The 26,498-nt window shown below is 43.1% G+C and overlaps 1 protein-coding gene across 2 annotated transcripts in view; it reads left to right on the top strand.

Annotated features, from left to right (window-relative positions):
* Positions 1-3,261: 3,261 nt before the first annotated feature.
* IL1R1 (interleukin 1 receptor type 1) overlaps positions 3,262-26,498 on the top strand; it is a 74,135-nt gene continuing 50,898 nt past the window's right edge. The window contains exon 1 of one of the 2 annotated variants that reach the window (XM_032177348.2): positions 3,262-3,549. The gene's annotated coding sequence lies outside the window, so the exon portion shown is untranslated. Of the gene's footprint in view, positions 3,550-3,622; positions 3,667-26,498 lie in introns of those variants that run through there. The other variant, XM_032177349.2, reaches the window with a different exon arrangement.

Here is a 26,498-nt window from a genome sequence, read left to right as displayed (position 1 = left end):
TAGAGCTAACTCTTTAACCCAGGTCTGCTGGCGTCCAGGTTGGTGTCTCTCTAATTATAGAATTGCTGGACCCAGGAAAGCAGAAGCCTCCTACCCTCTCTTAATGACCTGTAGCATGTTGAGGGGGAGCCAAGGTTAGATTCTAGGGTTGCACATACTTGCACACACATGCACACACATACACACATGCTCTTGCACACACATGCACACACATACTGTACGTGCTTCTTCCTATTCTCCTTTTTCAATTGGGAGGTATAAGAAACACATGGATTACAGCCACATTAAAGATATTCATAAATGCAAATCAATTCTGAATGTGTAAACTTTTCCATAAGAATATTCTGGGAAAATACATGAGTTATTTCTGACCTTTTATGTATAAACACAGACATTCTGGAGTTCGGCAAAGACCATGTTACTTATAAAATTGTATTAGAATGACGACTTCTGATAGTTTAAATGTTAAAAACTCTGGGCTTGGCTCAGGGAATTCTATACTTTAGCATTCATAAAGGACCCTAGAGTTTGGGAGATTATCCATTAACTTCTGGTATTGAATTTTTGTTGCCAACTATGACTATTTGTTTTCCCTGAACTCCGTAGGGGAACAACACAGCTGACAAAACCCAGGCAAAAGCGCGTGTGTGGGTGCGTGTGGGTGCATGTGTGTGGCATGTGTGTGTTCACATACTTTAACTAAACACTGCAGATTCCTCCAATTTTTCTCCTTTTTGAGAAGTAGGAAGGAGGAAGAGAGAAGAAATCGTCTGGAGTGGAAAAGAGGACCAGAAAAATCCTTGAACTAATAATCTGCCAATTAATCCAGCTGCTTGGAAATAACCTGGAATTGGAAGGTCTTTTGGGTGCTCTCTGGAAAGCCTGCCAGGAAGTATGAGACAATGGCTGCTAGGAACTTGCACTGTTCCTGAGTAGATAAGACCTGTTGTCAAGTAAATTGCGGTGGATCCCTGGTAGCACTTGAAGAGCAATGCAAGCCTGGGCTCCACCTGGGCTCCACCCCTGCCTGACCAAGGGAGCTTGGGGAAAGTACTTACATAATCTCAATCAGTTTCCTCACCTGTAAAATGGGCCCAAAGAATTTAAATTTCCATGCAAGTCAAAACCATAATGAGATATCATCTCACACCAGTCAAAATGGCTACTACTAAAAAGTCAAAAAATAAGAGATGCCAACAAGGTTGCAGAGAAAAGGGAATGCTTATATCCTGCTTGTGGGAATGTAAATTAGTTCAGCCAATGTGAAAAGCAGTTTGGTGGTTTCTCAAAGAACTTAAAACACAACTACCATTCGACTCAGCCATCCCATTATTGGGCATATTCCCAAAGGAATGTAAATCATTCTACCATAAGAACATGATGTTCATTACATCAGTATTCTCAATAGCAAAGACATGGAATCAACCTAAATGTTCATCAGTGGTACACTGGATAAAGAAAATGTGGTACATATACACCATGGAATATTATGCAGCCATGAAAAAGAACAAGATCATGTCTTTTGTGGCAACATGGATACAACTGGAGGCCATTATTCTGAGAACTAACACAGAAACAGAAAATCAAATACTGCATGGTCTCACTTATAAGTGAGAGTTAAACACTGAGTTCATATGGACACAAAGAAAGGAACAACAGACACCAGGACCTACTTGAGGGTGGAGTGTAGGAGGAGGGTGAGGATTGAAACTACCTATAGGGTACCATACTTATTACCTGGGTTACAAAACAATCTGTAGACCAAGCCCCCTGAATACAAAATTTGCCTATATAACAAACCTGCACAAGTACCCCGAACCTAAAATAAAATTAAAAATAAATAAGTAAATGAATATATAATTTAAATTTCCTTGAAGAATGCCTGGCACCTGTAAGTGCTCACGTTTGCTATCTCTGTTATCATCACAGAGAGAAGGCACAGGTTCAGAGTCGGGAAAATCACCCCAGGATGCTTGAGTGGGGTCTGCTTGAGCGAATGGTGGTGAAAACTGGAAAGAAGGGGAAGGAGCAAAGAGGAGGTGGGCTGTGTTGTGCTGGGTGGTGTCAATCGACTAGGGTAAGGAGCGGCAGTGGCGGAATTGAGGCTGCAGAGCATTGAAGCAGAGGTTTGAGCAGTGCCTCTTAGGGTCAGCAGGCGGCCCATCCAGGTGAGCACAAAGCGTTCTTGGAAAGGGTAGTGGGAACAATGGCAGGAAAGTGTGTGAGACCAGATGTCTGAAGGCCTTGAATGCTAGAATTGGAGGCTTGACTCTTCCTCCCTATGCTGCAGATTTTTGAGTAGCATTGTGATAGGCTGGACTCTGTATCATATTGAGAATGTTCATCTGAGTGCAGGGCACAGGAGGGGCTATGAGAGAAATAGAAGAGGCAGGCCAGGTGTAGTGGCTCATGCCTGTAACCCCAGCACTTTGGGAGGCCAAGGGGGGTGGATCATCTGAGGTCAGGAGTTTGAGACCAGCCTGACCAACATGGTGAAACCCATCTCAACTAAAATTACAAAAATTAGCCAGACATGGTGGCTCTGTAATCCCAGCTACTCGGGAGGCTGAGGCACGAGAATCGCTTGAACCTGGGAGGCAGAGGTTGCTGTGAGCCGAGATTGTGCCATTGCACTCCAGCCTGGGAGACAGAGCAAGACTCTGTCTCAGAAAAAAAAAAAAAAAAAAAATGGAGGCTTGGCAGCACCAGCTCTCCCAGGTGGATCTGGCTGTGTTTGTGGAAGCCGGAGGCTCCAGCTTTCATCTCCCTGAGCTAAGGGGTGATCAGTGGCCACCCCACCTCCAGGGTGTGGTGAAGGGAGACTTCCAGAGTTCTCAGGGCACATGGCAGGGGTGGTGGCCACCATGAGAAGTGGGTCAGGATCTGGGACACGAGCAGACCTGAATAAAGAGTCCTGCAGCATCGCCTGGGCTGCCTCTAGGGAGATTGCTCTAAGGATTGGGAGGTAGGCAGAGAGGGAAAGCTTAGGCCACCACGGGGCCTGGGACCAACTGGTCAAGACTCTGATGATGGGAACATGATAATGAGCTTGATTCAGCCAGCAGGCCTTGTCCAGGTTCAACACAAAGTCATGAGAGGAAAGCACCAGCTTCGGGAAATGTTAGAGGTTACCGTGCAGTGGCGGGTGTTGGTGTTTTTTAAGGGTCTGGCACGTTTGCTGAGTGATTCTGGCTGTCTGCCTGGCTCTGAGCTTCCTGTTCATAGTTCCCCAGATGTGTCACGGCCAAGGGATTAAAGCCCTAAGAGGCTGTGACACAGCCATCTCCAAAACCCCACTTTCACCTTCCTTTGAGCCTCTGTACCAGCTGGGGCATTCGGCAAGATGTGAGCTGTCACTCTGCCGCGGCACAGACCTGAATTAACAACTCTAGCCAGGGCTGACTTCAAAACGCACTTTCATTTTTAATAACCAGCATCAGCTCAGCAGGCTTCATTTGGGAAGAGAAACCTTGTCGGATTACCCCGACATTCTCCACCTCCTGGGAGGCCAGCCATTCCCAAATGCCCCAAGGATGAAGAACGGAGACGGTGAGATGATTAATTGCACTGCAGGTTTTTTGTTTCTGTATTTTTTTCCGTCCTTTTTCTGGGTTTACTTACACATTAATGAGGTATTTAGGAAAGACAAATGGAATCTGATAAAAGGTAATGTTATGTTGTTTGTTGAAACAACATTTTAAGGATTTCTTGAAGTTATATGGCTCTGTAGGCGTGTTTAACTTTAAGATGTGTTTCTGAGTCATATTAAGAGATCAACTGTGATTATCTATGGAAGATTAACTGTGAAATATATGGGAAATATACTTTATAACTATATATTACCTATAAACCATGAATAGTTATGTGACTTTTGGTATGTGGTGAGAGATGTTAAGTGAAAGGTGTTGTAAATGAAGTCGTTTTATAAGACTGTTGTTACTGTAAGAATTGAGACTTATTTTATCACTTCCCATTAAGCTTCTACAGTGTTAGAGAGGCATAACCCAATGTTTGATTGAAGGTGTTATGTTTTTTTTTAATTTATTTTTTATTTTGTTTGAGATGGGGTCTCGCTTTGTCACCCGGGCTGGAGTACAATGGCATGATCTTGGCTCACTGCAACCTCCGCCTCCCAGGTTCAAGCGATTCGCCTGCCTCAGCCTCCCGAGTAGCTGGGACTATAGGCGCCCGCCACCACGCCTGGCTAACTTTTTGTATTTTTAGTAGAGATGGGTTTTCACCATGTTAGCCAGGATGGTCTCGATCTCCTGACCTCGTGATTCACCTGCCTGGGCCTCCCAAAGTGCTGGGATTACAGGCGTGAGCCACCACGCCCGGCCTGAAGGTGCTATGTTATTAACAGCAGGCTCTATTGGTTTCATTTAAAGGTATAATGCATTGTATTGGCAAAACTTGTACACGCTTTCTTCAATAAGGACCTCAAAGGTAATCTTAAAAGCCTGATCGTTTTTCTCCCCCCCTCAGAAGCTTTGCCAATGTTGCACCTATAGCTGTAGAGAAGACCATGCACTCTCAGAGGGGATTATAAACAGTGTCTTGCATTTTTATCCTTGATCTCCGTAATTTATCCTTGATCTCCATTTATCCTTGATCCCCATAATTCCTGATAGTGTTGTTGTGCATAAGAATGAGAAAATGGGACTGAACCTGAAAGATTAAGGAAAGAAAATAACAAAACAAAAAGGAAACCTAATGAAGCTTATCATTCAATTCAATTTATAACTCCTTATTGCTTATGCAAAAGGTGAATTTTTTCCTGTGTTGGTGAGGGTGTGAGGAGTGGATGGTGGGGAAGGATGCTTCAAAAAATACAGCTAAGGACCAACTGGTTTGGTGAGTCATGGCATTCACCCATGAGACAGCTGGAGAACAGTGACGTGTGTGTCTGTGTGTGTGTGTGTGTATGTCTCTGTATGTGTGCATTCAATGCCGGAGATTGGTGTTTACTGTAAAGGTGTTGATCTGTTAGGAAAAGGAAGAAGACAAAGTTGTCCAGAAAGGGCCAAGAAAACTTCTTGAGATGAATTTGATCTGCCTAATGGTAGTGATGAGTTTAAAAAGATTCTTATGGCCTTTCCTAACACTACATGCTGTTGCTAATCCTTGAACTGACTGACAAACCCCGTTGGGCACAAGACTGCTAGTTTACTTAGGAGGAAAACTTGACAGGAATGGTCAAAGAATAGCAAGGGTATACTTCTAAAATACGTCCTTGAAACATTTACACAAACAGCACAAGCTCATTGTCAAGAATAAAATTTTTAAAAATACATAGAGATAATAGTAAAAGACGAGAAGCAAAAACACACCACTGTGAGATAAACACTGTTAACATTTTGGTAGGCATATTTGTCTCTGAGTACATTTATGTTTTAAAGAAATATATTTGTACTCTACATGCTTTTCGGTTATCTGCTTTTACCTCACAGCGATGTATTACGAACATCTTGTTATGAGAATGAATTTTCTTTTATAAAAGCTTTTCCATTTCATTGCATAGATAGTTTATTAAATCCTGTTGGCAGGTAGTTGATTGTTTTTCTCTTATTAACAGTACTAAAACTAACACCCTTGCAGCTAAACCTTTGCATCTCCTCACGAATTTTCCTTGAGATAAATCTCCAGAGGTAGAATTGTAGGGGTCAATGGGCATGGGCATTTTAAAAACTCTAGATCCCTGCTGCTAAATTAATCCTAGGAAAGTTTTATTAATTTACATGCCCACCAGCACTGTATGAACATTTTCCAACTCTCTCATTGGCATTGGGTTTTATAATTTTTTGAAAAGTGTGTTAGTCTGCATGCACACGTATGTTTATTGCGGCACTATTCACAATAGCAAAGACTTGGAACCAACCCAAATGCCCAAAAACGATAGACTGGATTAAGAAAATGTGGCACATAGACACCATGGAATACTATGCAGCCATTAAAAAGGATGAGTTCATGTCCTCTGTAGGGACATGGATGAAGCTGGAAACCATCATTCTGAGCATACTATCACAAGGACAGAAAACCAAACACCGCATGTTCTCACTCATAGCTGGGAAATGAACAATGAGAACACTTGGACACAGGGCGGGGAACATCACACACCGGGGCCTGTTGTGGGGTGGGGGGAGGGGGGAGGGATAGCATTAGGAGATATACCTAATGTAAATGACAAGTTAACAGGTGCAGCACACCAACATGGCACATGTATACCTATGTAACAAACCTGCACATTGTGCACATGTACCCTAGAACTTAAAGTATAATAATAAAAAAAAGAAAAGTGTGCTACTCTGATAATAGGCAAAGGTATATTTTGTTGTCTTAATTTACCTTAAGGAAACCCTTTGCAAAATCTGCTGGCTTCCAATTCTGTCCCTTTGGGTTCAGCCTCTCGTCTTTTTTGGTTACTCATTGCCAAAGCAGTCACCTCTTACAGTAACTTCTGCCAACCTAATTTCTGAGGACTTTGACCTCATTTGATGTATCTCAGAAAGTCTGCTGAGAGAGCGAGAGAACTGGATGCTTTTGCTCTGAATTTTTACTGATTGAGTAACCCGGGGCAAACCTCAGTCTTTGTGAATTTGTCTCCTTTTTAGCTATAAAATTTAGAGAGAAGGCCTGTGCTAGCCACCTCACAAGATTGTACTGGGAATATAAAGAGGCAAGATAGAGGCAACCTTTTTGAATAGAGGAAAAGTAAAAATGCAAAATGGTATTATTATTATTGTTGTTACTCTAAAGTTTAGTGATAAGTCTTGCCTTCTAAAATATATAGTTTCTGGAGAGCTGCATGCTGAAATTTTGGTGTCTTCTAATTCTATACTTGGGAAGTGTGTGTGTGTGTGTGTGTGTGGTGTGTATAACATATTTCTACGTTTCTTGGTTCTTAGATTCAGTATCAGTGTTTGGTGTGTTACAGCAGTGCATGCATACATTTTAGATTAAAAAAATTTCTATTTTGTTGCTTATTTATTCCATTCCTGTACAGGAAGACCAGCCATCCTCCTCCTATTGCATTCTCATCATTCATGGGCTTTGCTCCGCTCCCCAATGGACTGACAGCTCCTCAAAGACAGGGTCCGGTTTCATGTGTATACCTCTCTCCAGAGCCTGCTTTGGGGTCTGACACCCAGAGGGGGGGTATCAATCAATGTTTCTCAAATGAGTCAGTGTAAGGGAAGTAGAAACATATTTACCCAGTCCTGTGGAGAAAAGAATATTCCAAAAAGGCATCCCAGAAAATTAAAAAAACAACCTAAATGGAGCTTTTCTAGGGGCAACTGGTTATTTATTTAGTTTAGTTTGGGTGAGTCTCAGTTTCTATTGAGTAAATATTTAAAGCTCTGAAAGGATATTAAACAAATGAATGCAAGCCAAGGATAAGACCAGGAAAATGGAGAACACTGTCTTTATAGGTATAAGTGTCATGGACTTGGCATGAATATCAAAAACTTTAAGGAGGCATCGATTTACACTCTGACTCCCAGCTCAGTGCTGGGCTGCAAAAATCAGGACCAAACTGACATTCAGTAACGGTTTGAACTTGGTACTGAATAATAATAATATAATAATAATAAAAGCTAATATGTAATACAGCACTTGCTAGGTAGGAGACCTGGTTTTAGGTACCTCTCATATGAGATAATCAGTACTGTTATTTCATTTTGCAGATTAAGAAATGGAGGCACAGAGAAGTGATTTGCTAGGGTTATACCAGTAGTTAGTGCAGAGCTGGAATTATGATGCAGAGAGGCTCACTCTGGAGCCTGTGGGTCAGTGAGGGTAGATCGGACTGAACTTTAGAGACAATGTCACATGGTTTTAGGCCACTGGTGATGTTTGTGCTCTTTATTTGGGTATATGACTACCATTTATTGAGTCACCTACTGAAGGAACATGCACTCTTCTGGGTTCTTTAAGTATATTATCTTGAATCTTTCTTACAACCTTGAAACATTATTCCAACTCTAGGTCCAGACAAGCCGAGGGCCTGAGAAGTTCAGTAAGTTTCCCAAAGCCATAGGCTAGTGAGGAGAGATCCATCAGCCTGCACCAAGTCTATCTGCCTTCTGAGTCCATGTACCACCCTGGCCTGGACAACTGAGTGCTGATGTACTTGGTTCTTCCATCCAAAAGTGCCGAGAGTCCAATTCTACTGCATTTGGCGGTGTGAAACCTGGAAACTCAGCCACAACAACTCCTCAACTTGGGGATCAGGCAGGGCCCAGCCTCAGCTTCTCTGAACCCACATGGGCCAATGTGAAATGGATTTGATTTTTCAGACCAGATCCTCCCTGGCAGGACCATCCAATTTATCACACCAACCTAGACTTGATGGGGGTTTAAAATATTGAGAGATATTTCCTTATATTTCCTCTCTATTGACCTCCCAAATCTGCACCAAGGAACTCCAGAGAATGGGATGGAGTATGGTGAGTGCTAGCTTGGGGGCCAAGGGCAGCTTTGTTTCTCCTGGGCAACTTATCTCCCTTTTCTTTGCTTAGTGTTTCCAGTTATAACATGAGGGAAAAGACTATAATTTAAAATGGAATTTTACTTTTTTTGGGTAAACTTTTCCATATGATTTTGAAACTCTTTATTTTTTTTTGAGTGAATGACACATGGTTTATTTGCTTTTGAAGTGGTAACACAATTTAAAAGGTTCTTCAGTGAAGTCTCCTTCTCTTCCCTTTCTGCAGACGCTTCTTTCCCTATAGTTTCTAGTTTTTTCTTCCACCTCTTTCACACTCATAGTGTGCACCATTCTGTACCTTGATCCATAGCTGTATCAAAGGAGGTGCATTTTCTGCCTCTCAGTGGACACTTAGATTGTTTGCAATCTTTTGTTATTTCAGCCAATGTTGCAACCAGTAACAGCCTGCCCTTGTAATTTTGCAGAAGTGTTTACAAGTTGTTGGTTAAATTCCTGGAAGCAGAACTGCGGGGTCAGAGGCTGTGTACACTTGTGATTTCGATATATATTTCAGAATTACCCACCCCCTACCCCACCAGGTTATACTAATTAACCCCCCACCAGGAATGTTTGAAAGAATGCTTCTCCATGTGCTTGTCAACAGTGCCTGCTAACAAGCTGGTTTTTATTAGACTTTGGCAGTCTCAAAGGAGAAAGCTGCAAACTTAATCAGTTTTCTAAATTTTCCTGTCTCATATCATGACCCATGCAGTGTCAGCCCCATCGTGGTCTCTTGTGGCAAATACAACAAAGACTGGCAGGTACTTTGTTGACTCAGGTTGGGCATCTATTCAATTGGTTTAAAACCATTTGCGATCACACCTTTTTTCGTTTGGCAATTGCGTTTTGAGGCCTTGCTGTGTGTCCAGTCATGGGACGGCACAGGGGTGAGTGGACGCTGCCGGGGTTGCATGAAACAGCTAGGCAGCTGCAGGAGTTGGCACATGTGTGCTGAGCACCTTGAAAGAAGCACAGAGACAGAAGGCTGCAGAGACAGCGACTAAGGAGCCACGGTGCACATTAGCCTGGTGATTGGGACTGCTCGAGGTGAAGTGATGAGGTCTGAGGCATGAGAAGGAGCCAGCCAGACAGAGGGCAGAGGAAGCGGAGCATAAAACCCCAGCATGAGGAGCAGAAAGCAGCTCTATGTATGGCCAGTGAAGAGAGTGGAAGGGAGGCCAACGTGAGCTGGAGACAGAGGCAGAGGCCAGAGCATGGGGGGTGTTTAGGGCTGTGGTAAGGAGTTTGACTTTTATTGTGAGTTTCAGGTTGACTTTAGTCATGGGCTGGGGAAGATGGTGCCAAGGCCTGTAAACTCTTACCTTGTAGTTGTAAATGCTCACCTGAATGACACCAGGGAGGCATGGTTCTATACACAAGCACCTGTCAGACTGTGTTGTATTTGCCACAAGAGATCACAATGGGACTGCCACTGCATATAGGGCTGGTGACCAGAATACTGTATCTCTTGGCCAGCCTTGTCCTCTGTGTGAGACAAGTGGAGACATTTTACAAAAATACATTCTACGTCTCTCCGAAGTACGACTCGGTTTACAAAGGGCTTTCTCATTCCTTATCTCATGCATTAATAAACTGATTGATAATTTTGACAGATTATTATTGCATGTCAAACCTGTGCTAAGCCCTGTGCTAGGTGCTGGGGATGATGAGAGGAAGAAGGAGTGGAAGGGGAAATAGAAAGATGAAGAAAATTCAGAGTGGCTTACAGTCCGTTTGTGAGATAGAATCAAATGTCAACAATGAGAAGGAAAGCAGGAAGGGGACAGTGAAGAGGACCCAGCCACCTCTAGGTTCTGGACCAGAACATGGGTAAATCTGCCCCAGGGGCCTGCTTGGTGCCAGGGAGTCCTTCAGAGATGGGGTGTCAGGAGAGAGCTGCAAGTAGGGCTTCTGACATCCTTTTTGCCAGGTGTAGGTAGGGTTATCTTTCTAACTTTAGAAAGATAGAGGTGACCAACTAAGAGCTTTCCTCAGGACTTCTGAGTGGGCAAAGAGTAGAATTGGAACTTTTCCTCCCACCCCTGAAATCTGAGGCCATGGCTCTCTGTGCTCAGAATAGAACAAAATTCCTGAAGCCCAACCACCTGGGGAAGGCATTGAGGAGAGTGTCTCTACTATGCATTGCCTTTCATGCTGGCCACCCTGGTTCCATGATGACGGGGCTGCTTTGTTTATGAGTCTGTAGTGTCGTCAGGGCTCTGGGGAAGGGGTGGGCACTCTACCAGTCTTAGGGTCTTGGTGGCTTAAGCCCAGAGGTGCTTCCATTGTGTGAAGAAACACAGAAGACCGAGACAAAATATTGTTGATCAGACACTCGGGCCCATTTCGGAGGCAAAACTGTCATAAGTGGTCATTTGTGGCCAGCACAGGGTGGGGATTAACGTGTGTGTGTGTGTGTGTGTGTGTGTGTGTGTGTGTGTGTGTGAGTGTGTGTGTTGTGAGAGGTTTTGGGGGAGGTCTCAGGAACTGCTGGCCCTGAGGTGGTACTAATGGATCAGGTTTCCACGGACACAGGAACATCTGGGCAGGAAGTAGGAAGACTGCGAAGTCAGCTCACCCCCTTCAGTGAACTTCACCTCCCAGTCCAGGGACATGAGGGCAGGGCTTGCTTCTGAGAAGGGACTCCTGGTGAATTCCAGGTACTCAACGCAGACAGAATTGCCCCAGTCAGATATAACATGGGATGGCGGTTGTCAAGGGCTAATGCCAGGTAACAGAGGAAGCAAAAGGTGTGTTTACCATAGAAAAGTCTAGAAATGTAGTTATAAAACTTGAAATGTGTCTGTGTTAATTGTAATGGAAATAAATACTTTAATAGTTTTTTTTAGGCTTTGGGTTTTCGTTTATCTGTGTACATAGATTGAATGTCTGTGTTTCCCCCAAGCCCACCACTAAATTCCTATGTTGAAACCCTAATTCCAGTGATGGTGTTAGGAGGTGGCATGCTTGGGAGATGGTTAGGTCATGAGGGTGGAGCCCTCATAAATGGGAATAGTGCCCCTGTAAGAAGAGGCCAGAGAACTAGCTAGCTCTCTTTCTACCATGTGCGGATACAATGAGAAGTCAGCTGTCTGCAAACCAGAAAGTGGGCCCTCACCAGACACTGGATCTGTCAGAACCGTGATCTTAACACTTCCAGTCTCCAGAAGTGTGAGACACAAATATTTGTTGTTTAAGCCCCCCAATCTATGATAATTTGTTACTGCAGCCCAGGCTAAGACACTGTGTTCAATCAGCCTGTGACAATGGTATGACTATCTTTAAAGACTTTCAGTAAGGATTTTAGTAAGTTTCAGGTCTATTTCCTGAATCAATGAACAAGTGAATGAGCCATTGCTATAGAACAGGCTCAAAGCACATTTGTGCCTTTTGTGGAAGTTTGCCTTCTTTTATCCTTTGGTGAGAAATTATTAGTGGTGAATGTGCTTTTAAGTTATCCATCTTTTCTCCGAAAATGCTGAATGTCTTAACCATAAGTCTCTTCTTGTCTGAGGGAGGCGGTGTTGCTTTTGGTGACCAGAGCTGCTCAGTCACATACACCAATAACATATTCCAACATGGGCCAGAAAACCAAAGCATTCCAAAGCCATGATTGTGCCCCCTGAATATTGATGTGGCTTCCCTCATTCTATTCCTGGAGTTAGTGGGAGGGTAGAACTTGACTGGAAATCCTGGAATAACTTTTTTAGACTTTTCATTACCTGCGATTTTATTTGCTGTCTCTTTGATCTCGCTTGCCCTGCTCTAGGCTGATCAGCAGCCAGTCTCGGAGGCTGCACCAATGATGCTCAGCCTCCTTGCCCCAGAGCCCGGGTACCCACCTCATCTACTATTCTAGAACCAGCCAGGATCAGCAGCCATCCATCTCCTCTCCATAATGTCTGGGAGCTTTTCACATTGCCTGTGTTCCTTACAAAGTCTTTATGATTTTTGATTTGTCTCTAAGGAAACTGAGGCTTAAAAATAGCAGGTGAGTTTCTTCAGGTTGCGGCAGATCAATAACAGAGTCAGAATTTGAACATGGGTCTGTTGGATTCTCTCAGCTCTGTACACATCATTATGCTGAAATAGTAAGGAACATGAGGAAGGGAAACACTAGTTTATGGAAGAGCTCTTTCTCACATGTCCTTCAAGCTGTCATATTTGGGCACTGGTTTTTGAGTCCGTTCATATCAAGCATGTCATTCAGGCTCTCTTCTGCCACTTCTAAGAGTTATCCAAATTGGTGCATGGTACCCATAAACTAGTTTTTAAAAGAAATATGATTACTGAAATGATCAGTATATAATATTGAAGCCCAAATCAATACAAATGAAATGCATATCACAATAAAGTACAAATTCAAGTAAAGTAGGGACTTGGTAGATGTTTCTCTGGAATGGTTAAACACATTGCGTGGATTGCATGGGGAAACCTGGTTTCACAAATAGTATCAGCTGTCTGCTAAAGAATCTGTAAAACCACATGCGAAGGTTCACAGGGGTTCTTTCCTGTAGGGAAAATATGTGATTATTGTCAACAGTGAAGGAATGTGTACTGGAACTTAATTGATTTAAAAAGTCTCATGTGAACCTGCCATGACAACCTCTTTGAATAAGTTTCCCTCAAAGTTTAAGCATTTCTCGAGATTAACGTACTGGGTTTCTGGGCTGACTCACAGGGAGAAGGGGAGGTTACATTTTTGCTATTGTGATAATGTGGGAAATTACACTTGGTATCACTCACTGTGCTTGAATCTTTATCATCAACCTCAAACTCTGGGATTTATGTAACTGCAAGATCAGAACTCTAAGCTTCTTTTTTCTCCAGTTAAAATTTATTTTATGTTGGTAAGGAAATATGACATATATCTATAGAACCTAGGCTCATAGGAAGGTAAAAAATGCTTTGGATTGGAAGTAGAGGCAGACATTTACTTTAGTCTGGAACTGATGTCCAGATTGTAAATTATTGTTCTAGGAAAACCTAGTGTGTGTGAATATAAGCCCCTGGAGTTGCATTCCCTTTCTTGGCTGGGCCCCAGTCTGCCACGTCAGTGCTGAAAATGGACATTGCTGCTGCCTCGGTGACATACAAATAGGGGAAATGTCTCCTGAATGGAATTACTCTTTGTCATCTAGGCCAGTAGTTGTCAACCCCGGCTGCATATTGGAATCACCTGGCAGCCTTTTAAACACTGATGCCTGGATCCTAACCCCAGAGGTTCTGATGCGATGGGACTGCATGCGGCCTGGCTTTTTAAACTCCTCAGGTGATCATACTGTGTAGTTAGTGTAATGTGGTTTGAGAACCACTGACACGAGAAGTAGACAGTCACCGAGTCAGTAAATTACCCAAGTAAACAAGAAGCTGGTTAGACCAAGCCTGTCCATAGTGATTGCCAAATCCTGCCTGGTGGGGAAATTTAGGACCTTTTCCTCAGAAAACTTTGTTACTGGAAGTTATCAAGGGCTCTCTACCTAGTAAGTGTGCTTTCAATTTTTTAAGGCACTGTGGATATAAGTTGTGTAAATGTGGCCACCTTGATTTATTTGGCAAATATTTAAACATCTGCTCTGTTCAAGCTGTACTCAATCTCAGCCTACTTTAAAGCATATTAACTGAGTAGCAGGGAAGAGAACTCAAACAATGCAAAGTAGGGGCTGCAAAGTGCCACCAGAGAGGGTGAGATGAAAAACCTCAAGGTTTCAGAGCAGGGAGAGATAGTTGCCTGTTTCTCCTGGTCGGAGGGGTGGGAAAACCCTAAAGAAGTGGTGCAGTATTTGGGATAGGTCTTGGAGGGGGAGAAGGAGGAAGAAGACTTGAGCTGGAGGAGAAAGAAGGGTTGTATTCTGGGTAGAGGAAACTACACGAGCAAGAAAAGAGGTAGAGATTAGGGAAACTTGCAAGGAAACTGGTACATAGTAAACACGGGCACATCAAGGGCAAGGAGAGGAACACGTTCCAAAAGGTAGGATCAAGGGAGATTGAGGAGCATCTGGAATGCTAGACTGAGTGGTCTGGGCTTTGTTTGGGAGGCAGTGGAGGCTTGCATGGCAGGTTTTGACATCCAAGCTTGCAGCAAACGGCAAGTAGGAGCTTGCTCAGCAGTATTTATATGGCGAATCTGGATTTTTTGAAGGAAATTGTGTTTTTGTCTCACTGTGTGGCCTATGTAGGTTGCATAGTTGCAGTATCCTCGACTTTGCATTGACAAGGTGGGTGCCTTGCACTGGGTTGGGATGGTTCAGATGTCCCCCAATGCATTGCTGCCTTCGACATCTCTCCATTTCTCTAGCTTCTAACACTTTGTTTGTCTCTCTTCAACCTCCATGCTGAGAAAAAGTTTAAGAGCTTTTCTTGTTCCCCCACATAATCTTGGCAAGTAATAACAGTGAACCCTGGAGATGGAAAGAAGAAGTGTGGATGTTAGGAGACTGGATTGCTAGCATGGCATTAACAATTTTTGGCTGTGTTGCCTCTCAAGTAAATATGGTAACTGCTTTTGCTTTTCCTTTTCAAAATACAAAGATAAAATTTAAGGGGAAGCCAGATTTTGGCATAAATGGCTGACTCTTCTGCAAATAGCATTTCTGGATTAATTTTATTACATCTAATTGCAGTTCCATGTATTCCGATAATTTTGTTTGTAATAAATTTCATAAGTGCTGTTGGTGATTAGCCAAAAAAAAAAGAGTAGAGGGAGGTCAACTTTCGTGTAGTTGAGATCACTTTTCCTAAGTCTGATTTTAAATTGGATGGTTTGTACTGTGTTAGCAATGTTAGAGGATACAAACAACCATAACAACAAAACAACAACAGCAGCAGGAAGGTCATCCACCAGTGCTGAAAACCTCCTTCCTCTTGGGTTCGCTTTTCCTTCTAGCAGGGCAAATGGTGAAATCACGTTAGCACTTTCTACTCTTGGTCCTAGTGTCTTCTTTATGACCTGGTAACATTTTCCTAGATAAAATTTGCATGTTTCTAACTTCTCAGTCCAGCTTCTTACTGTTCTCGTGTTCATTCATTATTCCATTGTGACGTGTTTGGCTGAGTTTGAAAGACTCTAATGATAAGTGGAGAAGGAAAAAATGACTTTTATAATAAAAGGTAGCACTTAATGACATGAATCTGAGACACATGACTAAGTAAGAAAATAAAATATTGACGTCTTGGTTTTAAATATTGGGCAACACCATCTCATGTTTATCCCTTTTCTCATCAAACCGCATGTCCAATTTTGGATTAGGAAGACATTCTTACTGTACTTATGGTATGCCTGCAATCATGATGCCTCCTCTGTCTGTTTGTGGGTTGACCAAATAACAATGCAAAGTACTGAGTGCCAACCACCACAACAAGGATTTGGTCTGTATTCATCCATATGCTTGCATTCCCCCAAGGTGGACATTGTCATCCCCATGAACGGATGAAGGAAGAGAAGCTGATAAAACACAGCTGGAAAGAGCAGGGCGAGAGGTCACCGTTGGCCTCTCCCATCAGTGATTTGGTGCTATTTGTGGCCTCTGCAGGCATGGACATGTCCTGTTGACATTACAAAATAAAATGGATGCAAATATTATTGTTTAGTGTCTTCCAATTTCTTGGATCCTTAAATAGCTGCCAACATCGCTCTTCAGTTATTTATGTACACAAAGAGCTATTTCTGAATATCCATCCTAACTTTCTTCTGGCCTGTTCCCTGCATATTTATTTATTCCGATGAATCCCACCCATTCCAAAGAGAACTGGAGCAAGCTTGTGGCTTGTTTAGATGTGGTCCAAGTCTGTGTGGTCCCCTCAGGGAGGTGTACTAAGGATTTCTCAGAAACGGTGTTTGCGTGTGAGGGAACCCTGCTGAGCAGAGAGCATTTACATTTCCCGGTGTTCCGAGTGCTTGAGTTTCAATAGTTACCTTCGTTTATTAAGACCTTGGAAGAGTACCAAAGCTGTGAGTTCCTGGGAGTTTTCCGTCAAAATCAGTCCTCTAGCATGGTAATGAATATGTTTGTAAAGGAACAAGAAAAAAAATATATAATTTTTCTAAATATATATATAGGAAATATATATATATATATACACACACGTAATATATATATATATATAGACATAATAAAAATATATATTTGATCTCTGGCCCTGGTTCCCAGCACAGAGCTCCTAACTTCTTGGAATTTCCTGGGTGATGGGAGTCTTTTGTTCTAATGAGGCTCCTGGGAGGAGACTGGTCACTAGAAAGAACAGATTAGAAGCCTGGGAATTTCAGTCCTAACCCCATCCTCTGGGAGGCCTGGAGGCTGGAGATTGAGTTAATGATCAGTGATGCTCAAGTAACAAAGTCTTGTAAGAATCCCCGGACTCTGGGGTTTGGGGAGCTCCAGGGCTGCTGAACACGTGGAGGGCAGCCCACCAGGAGAGGGCAAGGAAGCGCACTTCCCCTCCCATACACCTCGCCCTGCGTATCTCTTCATCTGGCTGTCTTCTGTATCCTTTATCATATTTTTTATTACATAATAAGCTGGGAAATGTGTTTCCCTGAGGTCTGTGAACCATCCCAGCAAATTATCAAACCCAAGGAGGGGGTTGTAGGAACCCTGGTTTACAGCTGGTCAGTCAGATGTATAGGTGACAACCTGGCACTTGTATTTGGTATCTGAAATGGGGGGCAGTCTTGTGGGACTGAACCCTTAACCTGAGGTCTGTGCTAACTCCAGTTAGTATCAGAATTGAATTGAATTGTAGGACACTCAGCTGGTGTCATTCAGCTGGTGTCAGAGTGTTCCTTGACATCCCTTCAATCCCTGGTCACAGAAGTATGTGGAGTGCAGGTATAGAAAAGGAAAAATAGGGCAGGGTGCAGTGGCTCACGCCTGTAACCAGTACTTTGGGAGGCCGAGGCGGGCGGATCATGAGGTCAGGAGATCGAGACCATCCTGGCTAACGTGGCGAAACCCTGTCTCTACTAAAAATAGAAAAAAATTAGCCAGGACTGGTGGCGGACGCCTGTAGTCCCAGCTACTTGGAAGGCTGAGGCAGGAGAATGGCATGAACCTGGGAGGCAGAGCTTGCAGTGAGCCGAGATAGCGCCACTGCACTCCAGCCTGGGCAACAGAGTGAGACTCGGTCTCAAAAGAAAAAGAAAAAGAAAAAAAAGACAAGGAAAAATAGTTGCTTTTTATCTATCTCACATTTATTTTAGATTACTCAGAATAAGCATATCTGAGCTTATATCTGCTGTGCAGAGCAACGAAAACATTTATGGGAGGGTAATGGTGGTAAACACCGTAACTTCATGCTGACGTTAGGTGGTAACTTCTCTTCAATAATTCAAGCCACCTAGTGATAATGTAAGTTCTTTATTGCACTTCAAAAATATTCCTCTGTTCATGGAGGGCATTTCTTCTCAAACCACTTTGTACTCCCTCATAAAGTTGGAATATTTGCTATGGAAACCAAAGTGTACTTCCTTTGGCCTGCTGAAAATTAGAAAATAAATTTTGTGTAGTCAGTAGGTTATTGTTTTAAACTTAACCACATGAGATTAACTTCCGGAACTGAGATGCCAATGATGCAATTTCAGAATGCAATTGTTGCACTCATTAAACACCGCAGGTTGGGAAGGATCCGTGATCCACTTGGTGCTCAGTGGCTTTCTCAGCCTAACAGGGACATAGTTTGAAGAGTCTTAAACAAAAGTTACATAAGAACCCCAGATGATTAGCTGTTGGTTCCATAGGTAGATTTTCTTTTATTATCTTAGTTTTCAGCTTTACTGAGGTACAACTGACAAACAATAATTATGTATATTTAAGGTATACAACATGAGGATTTGTTGTATGTACACATTATGGAATGATCACCACAATCAAGCTGACACATTCATCACCTTACATAGTTACCTGTTTTGTGTGTGCATGGTGAGAACAGCTAAAATCAACTCTCTTAGAAAACTTCAAGCATACGATACAGTATTACTCACTATAGTCACCTCATTGTCCATTAGGCCCTCAGAACTTATTCATCTCATGATGAAAATTGTATACCTTTTGATACCATTTCCCCCTTCCCTCCTTGGCAGCCACCACTCTACTGTCTGTAAATCATTTTTGTGATCATTAGTCCCCTGTCAGAACTCTGTCGTGGCCCCTTCCAAACCTCCCCCTGAGCTATCAAAGCTTTCATTTACTGCCTCGGTATAATTAACTTTCAGTGCTTATTTGGCCAGATTGGACCTACAGCCCTCAGTGGTCTTTAAAGTGAAAAAAGTGAAAAGTCTTTAGCATGAAACCTTTGATGTGTGTGTTGTGTGAGTGTATGTGTTTGAGTGTGTGGGTGTTCATGTGCAGTTTTATGAATGTGTGTGTGGATTTTTATGTGTGTTGAGTCAGTGTGTATCATATGTTGTATATGAGTGTTTTATGTATGGTGTGAATGTACGTGTTTGTTGTGTGTGTTTTGTGTGTGTTGCATGTGCTCTGTGGGTGTGTGTTGCATGAATGTGTGTTGTGTGTGCATTGTGTGCATGTGCCAAGTATCTGGCATGTATTTTACTAGGTGATTAGTAAACATTTGTCACATGCAGGAAAGGCAGAATTCCTGCCTCCATGAAGCTCATTGTGTAAACTCACAGGTGAATTGTCAATTCCTCAGGCACAGGGCCTGCATTGTGTTCATTTTTCTGTCCTTCAGTGTCACACAGAGGCAGGCAACTCCGGCATAAAATGTGGGGCTCAGATGGGAAACAGGTATTGTATAACTAAATACAAATTTGCTCTCAATTCAGGTTTCCTGAAGCAGAAGATTGTTTTCCTCAATTCACCTTTGCACACACTACACAGTCCCATTCGCTATTATGTTTGCCATGTATTATCCCTCCACGCTCTGCAGGTGGGTAGGCATTTGTTGGATTTGTTCCTAGATACACTTCAAGTACCTGGAACACTGCCTAGTACTTGGTGTGCACACAATAAAATTGGTTTAATGACCAAATGTAAGAGTAAATGAGCTCCGGCACATTTGGTCCACATCCGGGTTTTTAGTGGAACATAGGTATTATGATGTCTGTCACAGTTCACTCTAAATCTCAGCTGGTCTTGGCAAGCAGCTGCTTGGGGGCTCTTCCTCTTGCTCCTGTCAGGCCCTAGTGTTAATCTGCATCCTGCAGGGTTTCGCTCTTAGGCTGTTATCATGGAGCTGGCCCCCGGGAGATGGCTCATCCTGCTTGGTCAATGGCCACGCTGTGCCCTTGGGTCCTTGCTGCTGCCTGTGCACTGTACGTCATTGACCAAGGGGTCTGGGACATCCAGCCAGCCGGTGCTGACCACCACGGACTTTGCTGTTGCCTACAGATGTCCCCCCCAACCCCCTGGTTTCTCTCCAGGCATCTTTTGTTCCTCTGGTTTCTCTAGCAACTTCTATCCCCCTCCTCGGTGCCTAGGAATTCTTGTCAGCTTCCTCCGCTTTGCCAGAGGCAGCCCTTGCAGCTGTGGAGCCGGGTGTCACTGAGCACTGCCTTCTGGAAGGGGACTGCCTTTTCCAGGCTGCTCCTCCACCAGCCCTGAGGCTCAGTTTCTACTCCTTCTTCCAGAGTTGACCATCAGAGCTGAGTTCTTGCTTTCCTTCTTTCTCCTTCTGCAGATCTTCCCTCTAGCTCTACAGGAAGGGCCTCCCTGGCTGTGTGGTCAGAAGGTGTCCACTGTCCAAGTCCAGCCGGGCTTACTCTAGGGTTTATGGGTCCAGTCTTCCTCCATGACTCTTGAGATGTCAAGCCCAGTTTGGGGAATTCAAAAAATACCCTTTTCCCTCTCTCAACAAAGCCTAGCACATTTTTTAAAACCACATTTTAACGTTTCTGAAATTAGGATGCATCTTGCAGTGGGTAGTAGGTCCTAGTTGTTTGGCAGCATTTTTTTTTCTTATTGTACATATTACAGCTAACGATATTTTTTCTTGGGCTATTGTCTTGCTATGGATTTAAACTCTATACTGGAGTTTAAAGCCATGCAACACCTTTTTTGTTCTCAGCCTTCATCTTCCTCACCTCAAGGTAATAGATGTCTCTCCTTTAAAGATGTGAAGCTGCCAGGCAACCAGAATCAAGAAAAGGGCAGCCCTGGAAGATATACATTTGTTTCATACATTCAGAAATAGGACTCCCAGTACCTAAGATCACCCTTTGAATCAATACACATGGGGTTGGACCACCTTAAGGCTATGGACTGGTTTCCATGCTATACTTTGAAATAAGGTCAAAGAAAAAATGTGTCCATCTCACAGGGGCCTGGCCTTCCTGGAAGAAGAAAACATACTGGTCAGTAAATAGGAATAGCTGGGCCCTTTGGCAGTTATAGATGTAATTTTCCACGAATAAGGCAGAATTGCATTCCACGCCTCTGTCTCATGAGAACATTATTAGTGTGAGACATGGAGAGACTGCATTTCTGAGTCAGGCCTGCTGAGATCCAGGCCTAAAACTTTTATACTGAAGTCAGAGTTTTCTGTGTCAGTTCTCTCTCTCTCCCTGTCTCCTATGCATACATGTGCACAGAATAATGAATGAGTGGATATGAAATAGAGAAGTGCTGTACCTGGCAATAGCAACTGAATCTAAAAAAACAGTTTATTAACAGGCGTGAGTGTGGGGCACTCAGTTATGAGATGGTGATTTTAAGTACCAGGATCAGGTATGGGCCAGGTTTGTTCAAGTGAAAAATTGTAGTTAATATTCAGAAGGGCCTCGCGAAACCCAAGAGCAAGGACACAGCCATGTTTCTGGAAGAACTGGGACCAGCCCGGGAGGTTGTCTGCCAGGGTCTGAAGGAATCATTCTTCATTTCTTATCTCCATTCCTTGCTTTTCTCTCTCTCTCTTTGAAAACCAGCTTTCCTTGTTTTCAGAAAACACAGCCACTCTGCATCTCCCAAGTGGTGTTCAGAGCTAAGCACTTTGTTTTGACTCCATCTATAACACATAGGCATTAACTCCATGTATTTCAGTTTCAATGTAAAATTCTTGGGGAGAGCATGTAAATTCTGTAGCTTTGGGTCTAGCAAATACTCTTGGCCCCATCATTCATGGCCAAGGTGTCTTTTAGGCCCATGCCTGTTGACTGAAGGCAGGGATCAGAGAAATTGGTTTACTTTAGTAAGAAATATAGGCATGCTGAGCAGATATCGACTGAGTAAACATCAACCCAAAGACATGGAAATCATGAAAGATGGAATGCAGTATACTCACTCTATTTCCTTAAGGTACTTCTGCATTCGGATGCAATGTTTGTTGATTCAAAGGATGATGTAATATAATGCCAAAGTTTTATCAGTCAGAGACATTTTGCTGCACATGTAATAATTCCATGCTATCTTCATTATCTGTGAAATTGTGCTTGTATCTTATGGGACAAGTGTCATGAAACTCATTTTGAGAGGCAAGCTGAGATTTTGTAATAAATACATTTAGCTTTTTTTTGGAATGAGGTATATACAGAGGTCCATGTTTAAAACAAATTAGAGTAAATCAAAGCAGAATTTACCATAAATATTAATGGTAAATGAAAAGGCTAGGGGAAATCTTTTTAAATTGTATCAAAATAATACTTTATTTATACATAGGACAGCTGCGGTGGCTCACGCTTGTAATCCCAGCACTTTGGGAGGCCAAGGCAGGCAGATCACCTGAGGTCAGGGGTTCTAGACCAGCCTGGCCAACATGGTGAAACCCCGCCTCTACTAAAAATACAAAAATGTTAGCTGGTTGTGGTGGCGTGCACCTATAATCCCAGCTACTCGGGAGGCTGAGGCAGGAGAATCTCTTGAGCCCTAGAGGTGGAGTTTGTAGTTAGCCGAGATTATGCCACTGCACTCCAGGCTGGGTGACAGAGTGAGACTCTGTCATAAAATAAAATAAAATAAAATAAAATAATGTAACATGAATTCAATTGTAAAAAAAATTCAGAAATATGCCTACAGCACCTCATATGGGCCTTTCTTGGTTGATAGAAAGGAATGAGACTTGGCAGAGATTAGGAAGGAGATGGTGAACAAGAGAGAGAAGGAGAGAGGTGAAAGGGATAGAAAGGGTAAGAGGGAAAGAAAAAGGGGTTTATCTGGTGAGATCACCTAAGTAAAGTACTCATACACTACCTCCTCTATTCTTGCGGCAGGGAAAGGTTAGACAAGGGTACTGTGGGAGCTGGCAGGGTGGCCACCTGTATTAGTCTGTTTTTGCACTGCTATAAAGAAATACCCGAGACTGGGCACATACCTGTGGTCCCAGCATTTTGGGAGGCTGAGGTGGGCAGATTGCCCGAGGTCAGGAGTTCAAGACCAGCCTGGGCAACATGGCAAAACTCCATCTCTACTAAAAATGGAAAAATTAGCCAGGCATGGTGGCGTGCCTGTAATCCCAGCTACTCGGGAGGCTGAGGCAGGAGACTCGCTTGAGCCCAGGAGGTGGAGGATGCAGTGAGCTGAGACAGCACCACCGCACTCCAGCCTGGGTGACAGAGCAAGACTCCATCTCCTCCCCCACCCCCCCCAAAAAAAGAAATACCTGAGACTGGGTAATTTATAAGGAAGAGGTATAATTGGCTCACAGTTCCACATGGCTGGGGAAGTCTCAGGAAACTTACCATCATTGTGGAAGGGGAAGCAAGTGCATCTAACATGGTGGCAGGCAGGAGAAGTGAAGTGAGAGCACAGGAAAAACTGCCACTTTTAAAACCATCAGATCTGGCAGGGTGTGGTGGCTCATGCCTGTAATCCCAGCACTTTGAGAGGCCGAGGCAGGTAAATCACTTAAGGTCAGGAGTTTGGGACCAGCCTGGCCAACATGGTGAAACCCTGTCTCTATTAAATACAAAAATTAGCTGGGTGTGGTGGCCGGCACTTGTAATCCCAGCTACTCGGGAGGCTAAGGCGGGAGAATTGCTTGAACCCGGGAGGCGGGGGTTGCAGTAAGCCGAGATTGTGCCATTGCACTCCAGCCTGCGTGACAGAGCAAGACTCTGTCTCAAAAAAAAAAAAAAAATCAGATCTCCTGAGACTCACCCACTATCAAGGGAACAGCATGGGGGAAACCACCCCCATAATCTAATCACCTCCCATCAGGTTCTTCCCTTGACACATGGAGATTACAATCCAAGACGAGATTTGAGTGGGGACACAGAGCCAAACCATATCCTCACCCTTGTGGCTTGCCAGGCTGATGGCTGGGAGCCTCTCATGGTGGCTCTTCCTCGGCTGCCACACAACTGTCTAGAGCCCATTGATTGTTTAGCATATGCTGCCTTTACTCTGTAGAGTGTCTTGCTAGGAAAACCACAGGAGAGAACACATTCTTGCAACTCCATCATCTTTGCATCAAGAATAATTCTTGTCTCAACAACAAACAAACAAAAGAAACCAACAATGAAAATTCTTCATCATATTTGCATCAAGAGTAATTCTAGCTTGGATTTAGATTGGCACAATGTCTCCTGTTCTTCTTGGTCATAGCTTTTGATAAACTTATTATTGTTTCATGGACTGGAAGCTTCCTGAGGAAGTGAAAGAGAGAGTTTCTGGCGTGGGTTGAGGACAGTCATGAAGGTATGTTCAGAATGAAGTCACATGTAGCAGTCAGGATAGACAGGCTGGCACTCAGGCGAGATACAAGGAAGAAGTGGGATCTCTAAAAGGGAGAAAGAAACACAGAATGTTTGGCCTTGTTAGGCCCTTCCAGCCCCATTGTGGCACTCACTGCTGGGGTGTCAGCTGACATGGTTAGGTGAAGTCCTCCTGGTGGTCTTGGGTGTAATATTTCAAAGCAGCGCTCACATTAATAAAAACAAGGTCTAATTAGTTGTCTGTGCTTCTAAAGGAAGACTGAGGAATGCGAAGAGGGTCTGTAATACACAGTTTTCCAGGGGCCCATCCATGAACAAAACTCTTTTGTAATGCCTGGGATGCAATAAGACACGGAATTTGAAATGGTTCTCTCCAGAAGACTTATTGCTGAGTAGGTCACAAACCATTCATGAGGAGTGGAATACGGTCAAGAGTGAATGAGTAGACAATCAGGAAAAATCAAAGAAAATAGTGTCTTCAGCTGCAACCATTACCTTTTTTGAGGGACTGATTAGAAGGTTTAGATCAGGGGTTCTTAACTTCAACAGACTTATAATGCTCTTTTTCTTAATAACTATGTCATAATATTCCCTAAGTGAAATTCATTGACAACATAACCTACTTATGCATGATATTAAAAATTTAAATGTATTACCTTAGCTATAATGTAAAGAAGATATAAAAGGTAGTCCATATTCAGTTTCATACATACATGTGTAGACATGACTGAGCTAGAAGACAGAAAGAAGCTGTCAGATGCTTGAGCTATACACAGAGAAGTCTTTAATGCAGCAGCTGCAAATGCAGACTGAAACAGCTTGTGCCTCGCTGGAGAGCCAAATAGCATGAGTGGCATTGCTGTTGGGGATGTGATTTTTTTCCTCCCATGGTGAAAGATCTTTTATAAACTTTCAGAAGAAAATCAAGTTTAACTTGTCCTCAATTGACATGGTAGCTGCTTTTCTGGAAAATTTATACGTATTAAAACTGTGCAAAAAATACTTTGTGTTTATATGACAAACAGAGCTAGGCTTCAGACTCAGATTTTTGTCTCCATTGAGGTCTGGTGAGATGTTTGAAAGGTTTTATTTTTTTAAGGATAGAGGACAATTTGTTTTGCTGTGCTGTCCTAGGTATTGCAAAACATCTAGTAGCCCCAACTTCTGCCTGGTAGATGCACACCCAACCAAAAATACTCCTGCTTGTATTTAAAACTCTCTTAGGTTATAGCTAATTCCCAGGCACTGTCTGTAGAGATTCTGCTCAGGTAGGGCTCTAGAATGTCCAAGAGGCTGCACAGCTAGGCATGGGAACCACTGATTCAAGCCATCCCTCTCTCTGACTCACCGGATCCCTCTGACGTATCTTGGGCCAGTGGCTGTCCAGCCTGGGTTTGAAGGAGCTGGGTTTCAGTGAATAATGTCAGTAGGTTCAGTTCTTTTCCCAGCCCTTTTAATGCAGAGGCCCCCTTGGCAGCCTAGAAGGCTGTTCTAAGCTCCTGTGTAAACCCCTCTTGTGAACCCTTGGGTGTGGCCGTCTTGGAGCTTGTTGACTGGTGATCCAGATTTCAGCCTCTCCCTTTTTTGCTTTGCCCAGTGTCATGTTCAGGCCCCCTGCTTTGTCAAAAGAGAGGAACACTTTGCCCTTGGTCTCAATCCTTTGAAGTTCCATTGGGTGAGTCAGCTCCCCACTTAGCTTCAGAAGGATCCAGGACAGGTTGTCCTAAAATTAATACCTGCACATTCACGGACAGTGCATGGTGAGAGGAGGCAAAGATGGCAGAGACAACTGTAACTGGTTGTGGAAAAGAGTTGAGGGAGAGAAGAGAAAATATTATTAAATGGAAGAGATTGAAAAATACTGAAATCAAGTGCAAGAACCTTTAATGGGCAGAGTTAAATGACACATTTATTTATCCAATAAATATATAAAATGCATCTACCACCTACTAGGCTTCATTCAAGACAATGATAATACAACAGTGTATAAAACAGACCAAAACCTACCCTCATGAAGCTTACATTCTAGAGGGGATAGACAGTTAATTAACAAGAACAAGAAATAATATATACAGTAAGTCAGATGGTGACACATGCTAGGAAGCCCCAGTAGGGACTTCAGGTAAGACAGAGATGTTTGTGTGTGTGTGTGTGTGTGAGTGTGTGTGTATGTGTGTGTATCCATGCAACATCCAATGATCTGGGATACCTATTTGGCAACAAGAGAGGAAAATCTCTTTGGCAATAGTGATTTGGATGTTAGTAGTGTAGGAGGAATGAGAAAGCCATACTGCAATTATCAGGACAGGAAATGATTCAAGTTTGGATAGAACTTTTTAACAATGAAAAATGAAGAGAAACAAAACCACTTTGACATGGCAATAATTAAATTTCTGAGTTTACGTA

Source organism: Hylobates moloch, unplaced genomic scaffold (genome assembly GCF_009828535.3).
Source record: "Hylobates moloch isolate HMO894 unplaced genomic scaffold, HMol_V3 SCAFFOLD_15, whole genome shotgun sequence".
NCBI lineage: Eukaryota > Metazoa > Chordata > Mammalia > Primates > Hylobatidae > Hylobates > Hylobates moloch.
Note: the sequence above shows the minus strand (reverse complement) of the source record. Positions and strands in the feature narration are given on the sequence as shown.